The following is a 12291-nucleotide window of genomic DNA, read 5'->3' as shown; positions in this document are numbered from 1 at the left end:
CTCCTGCATGTTCAGGCCCCGATCACACAAAATCTTTTTCACTCCATCTTTCCACCTCCAAATTGGTCTCCCTCTTCTCCTCGTTCCCTCCACCTCCGACACATATATCCTCTTGGTCAATCTTTCCTCACTCATTCTCTCCATGTGCCCAAACCATTTCTAAACACCCTCTTCTGCTCTCTCAACCACGCTCTTTTTATTTCCACACATCTCTCTTACCCTTACGTTACTTACTCGATCAAACCACCTCACACCACACATTGTCCTCAAACATCTCATTTCCAGCACATCCATCCTCCTGCGCACAACTCTATCCATAGCCCACGCCTCGCAACCATACAACATTGTTGGAACCACTATTCCTTCAAACATACCCATTTTTGCTTTCCGAGATAATGTTCTCGACTTCCACACATTATTCAGGGCTCCCAGGATTTTCGCCCCCTCCCCCACCCTATGATCCACTTCCGCTTCCATGGTTCCATCCGCTGACAGATCCAGTCTCAGATATCTAAAACACTTTACTTCCTCCAGTTTTTCTCCATTCAAACTTACCTCCCAATTGACTTGACCCTCAACCCTACTGTACCTAATAACCTTGCTCTTATTCACATATACTCTTAACTTTCTTCTTTCACACACTTTACCAAACTCAGTCACCAGCTTTTGCAGTTTCTCACATGAATCAGCCACCAGCGATGTATGATCAGCGAACAACAACTGACTCACTTCCCAAGCTCTTTCATCCACAACAGACTTCATACTTGCCCCTCTTTCCAAAACGCTTGCATTCACCTCCCTAACAACCCCATCCATAAACAAATTAAACAACCATGGAGACATCACACACCCCTGCCGCAAACCAACATTCACTGAGAACCAATCACTTTCCTCTCTTCCTACACGTACACATGCCTTACATCCTCGATAAAAACTTTTCACTGCTTCTAACAACTTACCTCCCACACCATATATTCTTAATACCTTCCACAGAGCATCTCTATCAACTCTATCAGATGCCTTCTCCACATCCATAAATGCTACATACAAATCCATTTGCTTTTCTAAGTATTTCTCACATACATTCTTCAAAGCAAACACCTGATCCACACATCCTCTACCACTTCTGAAACCACACTGCTCTTCCCCAATCTGATGCTCTGTATATGCCTTCACCCTCTCAATCAATACCCTCCCACATAATTTGCCAGGAATACTCAACAAACTTATACCTCTGTAATCTGAGCACTCACTCTTACCCCCTTTGCCTTTGTACAATGGCACTATGCACGCATTCCGCCAATCCTCAGGCACCTCACCATGAGTCATACATACATTGAATAACCTTACCAACCAGTGAATAATACAGTCACCCCCTTTTTTAATAAATTCCACTGCAATACCATCCAAACCTGCTGCCTTGCCGGCTTTCATCTTCCGCAAAGCTTTTACTACCTCTTCTCTGTTTACCAAATCATTTTCCCTAACCCTCTCACTTTGCACACCACCTCGACCAAAACACCCTATATCTGCCACTCTATCATCAAACACATTCAACAAACCTTCAAAATACTCACTCCATCTCCTCACATCACCACTACTTGTTATCACCTCCCCATTTGCGCCCTTCACTGAAGTTCCCATTTGCTCCCTTGTCTTACGCACTTTATTTACCTCCTTCCAGAACATCTTTTTATTCTCCCTAAAATTTAATGATACTCTCTCACCCCAACTCTCATTTGCCCTCTTTTTCACCTCTTGCACCTCTCTCTTGACCTCCTGTCTCTTTCTTTTATACATCTCCCACTCAATTGCATTTTTTCCCTGCAAAAATCGTCCAAATGCCTCTCTCTTCTCTTTCACTAATAATCTCACTTCTTCATCCCACCACTCACTACCCTTTCTAATCAACCCACCTCCCACTCTTCTCATGCCACAAGCATATATATATATATATATTATTTATTTATTTTATTATACTTTGTCGCTGTCTCCCGCGTTTGCGAGGTAGCGCAAGGAAACAGACGAAAGAAATGGCCCACCTCCCCCCCATACACATGTATATACATACGTCCACACACGCAAATATACATACCTACACAGCTTTCCATGCTTTACCCCAGACGCTTCACATGCCTTGCTTCAATCCACTGACAGCACGTCAACCCCGGTATACCACATCGCTCCAATTCACTCTATTCCTTGCCCTCCTTTCACCCTCCTGCATGTTCAGGCCCCGATCACACAAAATCTTTTTCACTCCATCTTTCCACCTCCAATTTGGTCTCCCTCTTCTCCTTGTTCCCTCCACCTCCGACACATATATCCTCTTGGTCAATCTTTCCTCACTCATCCTCTCCATGTGCCCAAACCACTTCAAAACACCCTCTTCTGCTCTCTCAACCACGCTCTTTTTATTTCCACACATCTCTCTTACACTTACGTTACTCACTCGATCAAACCACCTCACACCACACATTGTCCTCAAACATCTCATTTCCAGCACATCCATCCTCCTGCGCACAACTCTATCCATAGCCCACGCCTCGCAACCATACAACATTGTTGGAACCACTATTCCTTCAAACATACCCATTTTTGCTTTCCGAGATAATGTTCTCGACTTCCACACATTCTTCAAGGCCCCCAGGATTTTCGCCCCCTCCCCCACCCTATGATCCACTTCCGCTTCCATGGTTCCATCCGCTGCCAGATCCACTCCCAGATATCTAAAACAATTTACTTCCTCCAGTTTTTCTCCATTCAAACTCACCTCCCAATTGACTTGACCCTGAACCCTACTGTACCTAATAACCTTGCTCTTATTCACATTTACTCTTAACTTTCTTCTTCCACACACTTTTCCAAACTCAGTCACCAGCTTCTGCAGTTTCTCACATGAATCAGCCACCAGCGCTGTATCATCAGCGAACAACAACTGACTCACTTCCCAAGCTCTCTCATCCCCAACAGACTTCATACTTGCCCCTCTTTCCAAAACTCTTGCATTTACCTCCCTAACAACCACATCCATAAACAAATTAAACAACCATGGAGACATCACACACCCCTGCCGCAAACCTACATTCACTGAGAACCAATCACTTTCCTCTCTTCCTACACGTACACATGCCTTACATCCTCGATAAAAACTTTTCACTGCTTATATATATATATATATATATATATATATATATATATATATATATATATATATATATATATATATATATAGATAGATAGATAGATAGATAGATAGATAGATAGATAGATAGATAGATAGATATGTTGGGATCTCTAGTGCTATCTCTTGCAATACTTCACACTCTCTCACAATACTATATTGCGTTCTAAGATTATGGTCATTGCCTGCTTGATAATCTTGTGGAGTCAATTTCTGTGCATTGTGGCTTTTGCGGTATCTGGGTAGTACTAGTCAGGCTTGTCGATGATTTTTGTTTCTGTAATGCATAGGAAAGAATGTGTCTTGTTGGTGCACAAAATGGAGCTTGAAACCTCTGGACATGAACCAACAGGTGAGATTCGTTAATGCGTCGCGTATCCTATCAAAATTCTTCCTTTTAATGTTAGGGGTAAAAGTTTTGGCTTTATGGGAGTTGGTTTTGAGATTTACAGTGAACCTAATGATGTTATGGTCACATATACCTAGATGTTCACCAACACGGGTGTCAGTTACTAGGAACTCTAGAAGTATATTAGTTCCCTCCTCGACTCTCTGACGGTTTGGTAGAGAAAAGTGTCTTCGACAAAGGTGTTAAATCCAGATCCAAATTCGACTGAGTTAATTCATCCGTTGACATATGAAACGTTAGGATCCCCAAGAATTATCGAGTCTTTATTCTTTATAACTCATTGTAAACTCTCGCCCAATATCTGATCGCTGATTAGAGCATCTATATTTACGATATTTATGAAAAAATTCGGAATTTTTTTTGCTAATGTGAACACACACGTGTTCAGCAGCAGCAGATGTTGCAGTCTGAATTTCAAACGGGAATAACTGCGTACAGTGTAATTCCGCCCCTTGACGTCTCTATCCCGTACAAATAGTTATTAGTCAGGCAAACTGCACTCGCTAATGAGATCGTTGTGTTTCGTATTTAGATATGTTTGTGATATCAATGTGTTCAGCAATGCAATTCAGCTATTTGTTTCGGAGTGAACTCATATTCATTCAATTTCTTCGTGTGATTTCCGAACGAAATTGGTGGTATAGTTTGGTGTTGGGCTAATCGTAGACCGAGATCTGGCAAGCCCCAGACACACGCTCCCTTCAGACATCGCCGTCTGTTGCAGTAGGGAGGGTATACCCGACCTGGCCTCCCCCGCATGGCATATAACATGACCTGGCTGACATAGCTTCACCCATCTGTGCCACTGTGATCGACTAACCGACCTCTACCCAGCCTCAAGAAATAGATTATCTTGCATCTGTAAGGTAAGTCGACCTTTGATTCGTGAAGCTAAGAGTCCTGACCCATAATTGCTCAGGTGAATGCCGTCTATGCTCTAACATCTCCTGCCTCCCAGAAAGTCAACCCACTGGTCTACAAAGCCGACGTTAGCATCTGTCTACAGGCGTTTCAGTCTCTCACTTATACCTGTTGTTCTGATTAGGACATAGTTCCCTATACTTTGTGTAGGGGAAGCGCCAAATACAACGATATTATCATCCGATGTCTTTCATGATGCCAGTTCGATCGGCATGTTCTTATACGATAGGTTCTGTATTTGCATTACTTTGGTAAGCGTCGTTGCTCTCAACATTTACCACAAAACATGACTTTTCAGCGAAATCTTAATCTCTTTTACCTCACATTCAGAGTGGGGAGATTCTTGCACCACGATAGACTGCTCTCTTGGCTCTCGAGTTAATCGCTATGCGTTTACCCCAGATTTCTGACCAGCGAATCTCCTATGATCATGAAATTGTCCTGAGCCATTTTTTCTTCTAAATCGTTGAGTATTGCAGAGCAATTGCTCGTGAGTGGAAATCAGCGGGTGCAGGAGGGGGGGGGGGACAGTGGTCCCATGACGAAGGGAAGGGGAGCGGCTGGACGGGTTACTGAGGTATGACGTTAACCAGGAAGAAGTTATGGGATTAGAACGAGTAAAGACCTTAGGTCTTGGGATCTTGGTGGAGGGATGGGCCCTGGTGAAGGTGAGAAGAGTTCATGTGGGACTAAAAGGAACCAGCAGGACAGGGGGATGGTAAACATGATGAGGTTCAAGGGGTGAGGGCTGTGGGGGCAGGTAATGGACCCTGTATCGAGGTAAGGTGCAAGCGGTGGTGGAGAGGACCTGGATGGCGGGGGAGGGCGCTGGGGAAAGCAGTCACTTCGGGTGGAGAGGGTTGGGTGGGGGGGTCGGGTAAATTTGTGGTGTCCCATTTTTATCTCTGTATCTCGTCCCTAGGGATCAAATCTTCTGCAGCGGAGGGTTTGAGAGCTGCCTTAATTTCTCTCGTATCACTCTCTTCAATCTTATCTTCCAGATTACTACAATGCACGCAGAACAGTTCTATTTCAGGCAATGATACAGTCTTCAGGTAGTGGTTCCCAGCCGGTGGAACGCGAGACTTGTGTTAGTCTTGAAACTTTCACACTTAAATATAACAGAACACAAACATATTCATGTGGTAAAGAATATCAGTCAATGTAATTCACAAACATACTTCTGTGTTCAGTGCTGTCATAAACATCAGATTTCTTTAAGTTCAAAATATTCTGCAATGTTGAACTGAGTCACGATATGAAATATGATAGATGAAGTAGAGGAAACTTAAGACATGGAACGTAGCTCAAAAAGGGATAGGGAGTCCATTTCTCTGACGGTCATGCGACTGGAAAACTGAGTTGATATGACGCCTGATCGAAAAGTTTGATTTCCCTTGTAGTAATGGCAACAAATATTGCAGGTAACCGACTTACTTCTATCGTTGTAAAGTATTCAATCGTCAACAGGATTTCTAACATATGAAATAATTTACCCAACAACGGTGGTCAAACGGAAAACTACACGTAAACTTAAAAAATGACTACACGATCACCTCACTTCGGGTCCACGACTAACGTCCCTCTATAATTTCCAACTCTTCTTCCACTGATATCTGCTGTTGTCACAAACAGCCTCAGAAGGATGAAATGGTTTATTGATCTTTTCAGTTCTCTGTATGTACTTTCAATGACTTTTCAGATTATCATTTGAGTATGTGGTCCTCCGTGGTGAAGAAGTTAGCGTTCCTGACCGAGATGCATTCACTGGCCGCCCAGAGTCGAGCGCTGTCAGTCCACAGTCAATCCAGTTGTTCATCCACCCTTAGGGGTTGGTCAAAAACTGCATGATATTCTAAAACGAAATAGCAATGCACAACAGATCTTAGCTGTTCAAGGAAATGACTGTTGTTACAAGAGCTAGAAGAAAAACAGCTGAAATCAAGCTCTAAGCTTCCACCTCAACGCGAACCAAATTTCAAGATATACGAACATCAAATTATGCTCACATCACAGATCATAAGAAACACTGAAATAGATATTAACTAAAGAACCTAAACTGATCAATTATTTTGGTTTACAACCCAGAAGATAAAATTTTAACATGAGAGAAATTGCTAGGGTGCAACAATATCGTTGTTACCACTGACAAACCCCAGGGATGTCTTTCGACCATATAAACCATCAAAAATGAAGAACAAAATGCAGCTAGAGGTCTTGCTACTCCAGCAAAGTTCTATTTTTTGTTTTCTTTTACTGTTACACTTTAATTCTTCACTCCTGCTCGTTGAGAAAGGACTGGATGATATTTGTGTACGATAGTGTACCGTCTCCTCAAATAAACATTGTCCTCCTCCCCTTTCCCCATACTGTTCCAGAGGCGATATCACACTTGTAATCTCTCCTTGCCTTGATTACCATCTGCAGCCGTCTGGGAATGGATTTGGGAAGGTTCTGATGTATTCCTGATGGTTTGAGTCCATAGGGCATTGATCTTCTAAATGAGGCGAGGCACTGATGAAGTGTTGGAGAAAGTAACCACCTAACCGTGCGTTCTGAGCGCCCAGTGCGCCTAGAAATCTCACGCTTACTTATATTCTTGCCTCCAAACTAAAATGTAGGCATTCTCCTTCTTAGGAAGGTAAGAGTCAACTTTTGAAGCACAGATGGAAGAAACAAAGAGCCGAGAAGCGAAATTCCCTAAATGAAATGATAGCCTGGAGGAGTGAAAAAATTAATGTCGTTCTCCTAAGATAGCCTGAGACACATTGAGGCGGGTTGCTAATGCTCACATCGTCAGAAACACAAGTGTCAGTGACTATATGCATGTACTCAAAATAAAACAGCCTTGTATCGCCTTTGAGAATATACGGGATGGATAGTGTTTTTGCAGACACCGTACAAGTGGACTGGGCAAGCTGAGCTCACAAGCGTTTGAAATCTGAGAGATGTCAAGTGTTACGGTGGGTATTTTGCAGCAAGAAGAACGAGAGATTGCGCCCACAGTCAGCCACCCCATCACGACAACAATTTCAGTCTAGTCTTTTACCCTCCTGACGGACATAGCAAAAGATAAACGGTACTTAGGACCCACAACTGCCATCTAGAGACTAATTACCGATCATTATGAGGCCCTGATTCGCGAGTGTCCTGATTTGAAAGAAAAATTGTATGCATGAATATATGCAAGTATGAATAGATGTGTGTATGTGCGGTCTGACCACCTACCACTTTTCCTTCCTCGGTGTCGAACAAAATGACAAGCCTTTATTACAAAATCTCGCATCTGGCTTCTTATTGGTAGCAATATGTGAGTATTCCTGCCACTTGCTGTAATGCAATTTTCCCTATCTAGAGCTGAGCTCATTATATATCCCGAAACATGATAGTATTTCAAACAACAAGGATGAGGGAAACGAGGTCGCAACCACGTATGCCAAACCTATCGAGACGACAGGAAAGCTTGAGTTCAGTTTGAAATCCATCGCACCCAGGGGTGAAAGTAATACATACATATACGTGTATCATTTTATAATATTTTTATTACACTCAATCGCCGTCTCCCTCGTCAACGAGGTAACGCAAGAAAACAGACGAGGAATAGCCAAACCCACCGACGTACACATGTATATACATAAACGCCCTTACACGGACATATACATACATGTACATTTCAACGTATACATGCATATACATACACAGACATATATGTATATACACATGTACATATTCAAATTGCTGCCGTCATCCATTCCTCTCGCCACCAAGCCACACATGAAAATAACATCCCCATTTCCTGGTAGAGCCAGGAAAAGACAAAAAAAGGCCACATTCGTTCACACTCAGTCTCTATCTGTCATGTGTAATGCACCGAAATCACAGCTCCCTTTCCACACCCAGGCCCCACAGACCTTTCCATGCTACCCCAGACTCTACATATGCCCTGGTTCAATCCACTGACAGCACGTCGACCCCGTTATACCACATCGTTCCAATTCACTTTATTCCTTGCACGCCTTTCACCCTCCTGTATGTTCAGGCCCCGATCGATCAAAATCTTTTACACTCCATCCTTCCACCTCCAATTTGGTTTCCCCCTTCTCCTCTTTCCCTCCACCTCTGACACATATATCCTCTTTGTCAATCTTTTCTAATTCATTCCCTCCATATGTCCAAACCATTTCAACACATCCGCTTCTGCTCTCTCAACCACACTTTTTATATTACCACACATCTCTCTTACCCCTTTTATTACTTACCTCACACCACATAGTGTCCTTAAACATTTCATTTCCAACACATCCACCCTACCTCGCACAGCACAATCTATAGCCCATGCCTCGTAATCATATAACATTGTTGAAAACACTATTCCTTCAATCATACCTATTTTTGCTCTCCGAGATCACGTTCTCCCCCACATTCTTCAACGCTCCCAGAACCTTCACTTCCGCACATCAACATATCCAAGCCAGATTCCAGGATGGTCACGAAGAAAAATTAGGATCTTAGCATAAGAGTGTACAAAGAATATAAGTATTGTTGTATCTTGATGTGATGATAAATAAGGAATCCGCTTTCCTATTCTGAGGTACTGCACGTAGAGATAAATAATGTTCAGTTTATGACGGAGAAAAGATATTAGAAGAAGGATGGTAGAGAAAGTAAGCTGAATTGCGTAAAGTGGAATCATCAGCTTTTTTATCGAAAAAGAGAGTGGGAGATACGATAGTCACACGAAAGAAACCACTGTTGATAGGATAAGATGGTAAATTCGCTCCTGCAGTGGAAGGGTTGGAGAGGAAGCAGTGCATGAGGGAACAGAGAAAAGCGGAAAAACCAAAGGAAGGAAAATTAAGAAGCAAAGATTTATGTCACCCTCCCTCTCCCATGTGATTCAGAGATTTCAAGGAAAACAACAAAAGTGTCACTAAAATCCGTGAGAGAGAAAGGACAGAGATGAGTCACGTAGGAGACGAGATCTCGGGAAATGGGGTTCTATGTGTCTGATAAAGTGAGAGTTTAAGAGGATTTCAAAAAATCTAGAGATGGCAGGAGTAAGAACAGTGGGGCAATACATGGAAGGGTTAAAGCGGTTTTCATTCTTAGGGATGGCCTGCACCGAGGCATACTTCCATGAGACATAAAGTTTGGGTTTTCAGACAAATGTGAAATAGGCCAGCATACATCGGAGCTATCTCAGAAGTACACTCTCTTAAGTGTCGTGCAGGTATGCCATCTGGGCCATAAATTTTGTATGTATGTATGTTATCATCTATTCATACTGTATGAGGAGGGAGCTTTTCACTCGTGGTACCCCATTTCTTGAACATTCGCTTTTATCGTACAACCTTTTAAATATCTGTATGCTGTCCACATTGAGCAAATCCTCGTTTAATCTATTCCATTCACCCACCGCTCTTATACTATAGATATACGTCTTTAAATCATTTTCAATAAGTTTCTTTCTCAATTTCACGTTATGTTCTCTGGTTTCACTATCTCAACATGTTCCAGAGAACTACTCACTATATACATTATCAGATTGGTTTAAAAACTAAAAGGATGTGATTAAGTGACTCTTCACTCTTCTCTCTTCCATGTAAGGCAAGGTTAAGGCTCTTGGCTTTTCCCTGTAGCTCAGCTCCCTTAATTCTAGTACCATTTTTCTTGTCATCCTCTTAACATTTATTATTAGCTCTATGTATTCCTTTAGGTGTGGTGACCAAGATTGAGGGGCATATTGTAGTTTTGACCTTATGTACCGCAAGAACAGCTTTTTAGATATTTCCATGATCAGAGACTTGAGTGATATCTCAATATTACCTCCCCATCCCCCCCCAAAAAAAAAGATATGGCTCCTTACTGTCCTTCCTATAGTGGGACTGTGGCGACAGATTGGAGACATGTAAACTTCTGAATCCTGCTGACGTACAGAATCCAAAATGTTATTTTCTGCTGAATGATGTTCTTACTGAGGACTTCTCTCAATGCGCCCTATGCTTATCACTTTACATTTACTCGGGTTTCATCAACATGTGTTTCAATAAGGTGGGAATCTTTCCAGGTGCCGTTGTAAGGGAATGCAATCCTGCTCGTTTTTCACATCCTTTGTATCCTTTACATCATCTGCCAAGTCCGTTCCTTCTGGCATGCCATTCATATGGATTAGGAAGAGTAAACGCCCCGGAATAGGCCCCTGTGGCACTCCATTTGTAACCTCGACCCATTTAGAGGTGGTTACCGTGACATGCGTCCTTTGTTCCCTCCCATTAAAATGATCATCAGTCCATCGCAGGAGTTTCCTCCTTATTCATTCCAGATGATCTGCCTTCTTAATCAGCCTCCAAATACGGTTGTCAAATGCTTTTTTACAGTCCAGACACAATCCACCCAGCCTTCTCTATTATTCTATACAGGTACAATCTTTCGAGTAAATCTAAAAGGTTCGCTACACGTAAGCCTCCTTTCATTAAAGATGTGTTGTCTCTCAGGAAATTTCAGCTCTGTACAAAGTCGTGCATTTGTTCTCGGACTATCTCTTCAGGAAGCTTACAAACCATACTCGTCAGGAAGATTAGTGTATAGTTCAGTGTCCCTTCCCGGTCTCCTTATTTCTAGATAGGTATGACATATACCTATTTCCATCCCCTTGGCATGTTACCTCCCTCCAGTCATATCTTCAACAGTGTTTCAAGAAGTCTGTCTTGTGAAAGTGCACTTATATATATTCATGAGTATTTACTGAGTGTGTTTATACGTTCATATATTCAAGCTTTTCATGTGTCCTTGTCTGTGTTTGTACATCAGCATTTAGGCGCGTGCTTGTATGTGTATATGCGTGATATGTATGTAGAACTGCGCATGGGTGTGTGGGTGTGTGTGTACATGTGTGTGTGTGTGTGTGTGTGTGTGTGTGTGTTTATGTAACTAGGTCACCAGAGGACCCAGCCGGATGATCTGTAATTGGGTTATTTCACAGCTGAATTCAGTAATCAACCAAGACTGCTGGAACCGAAGACATCTGGGGAAGAGCAGTTACGTAAATGTCGTGGACGAAAATAGGGTCCATCATTATTCAACGATCATTCGGTTCAGTTACAGGAAAGGTCGGCTGACGGGAGCAAGGCGAACAGTTCCTGTTATGGCAGGTTGACTTCGGTTACCAAGGCTCAGTAGCTTAGAGTCTGACCTAATATATATATATATATACACACACACACACACACACACACACACACACACACACACACATTTTTCATATGTATATATGTGTATGTGTGTGTGTGTGTATGTGTGCGTATGTGTATATGTATATATATATATATATATATATATGTATATCATCCCTGGGGATAGGGGTGAAAGAATACTTCCCACGTGTTCCTCGGGTGTCGTAGAAAGCGACTAGAGGGGACGGGAGCGGGGGGCCAGAAATCCTCCCCTCCTTGTATTAACTTTCTAAAATGGGAAACAGAAGAAGGAGTCACGCGGGGAGTGCTCATCCTCCTCGAAGGCTCAGAGTGGGGTGCCTAAATGTGTGTGGATGTAACCAAGATGTGAAAAAAGGAGAGATAGGTAGTATGTTTGAGGAAAGGAACCTGGATGTTTTGGCTCTGAGTGAAACGAAGCTCAAGGGTAAAGGGGAAGAGTGGTTTGGGAATGTCTGGGGAGTAAAGTCAGGTGTTAGTGAGAGGACAAGAGCAAGGGAAGGAGTAGCAATACTCCTGAAACAGGAGTTGTGGGAGTATGTGATAGAATGTAAGAAAGTAAATTC

Source organism: Panulirus ornatus, chromosome 20 (genome assembly GCF_036320965.1).
Source record: "Panulirus ornatus isolate Po-2019 chromosome 20, ASM3632096v1, whole genome shotgun sequence".
In the NCBI taxonomy this organism is placed as follows: domain Eukaryota; kingdom Metazoa; phylum Arthropoda; class Malacostraca; order Decapoda; family Palinuridae; genus Panulirus; species Panulirus ornatus.
Note: the sequence above shows the minus strand (reverse complement) of the source record.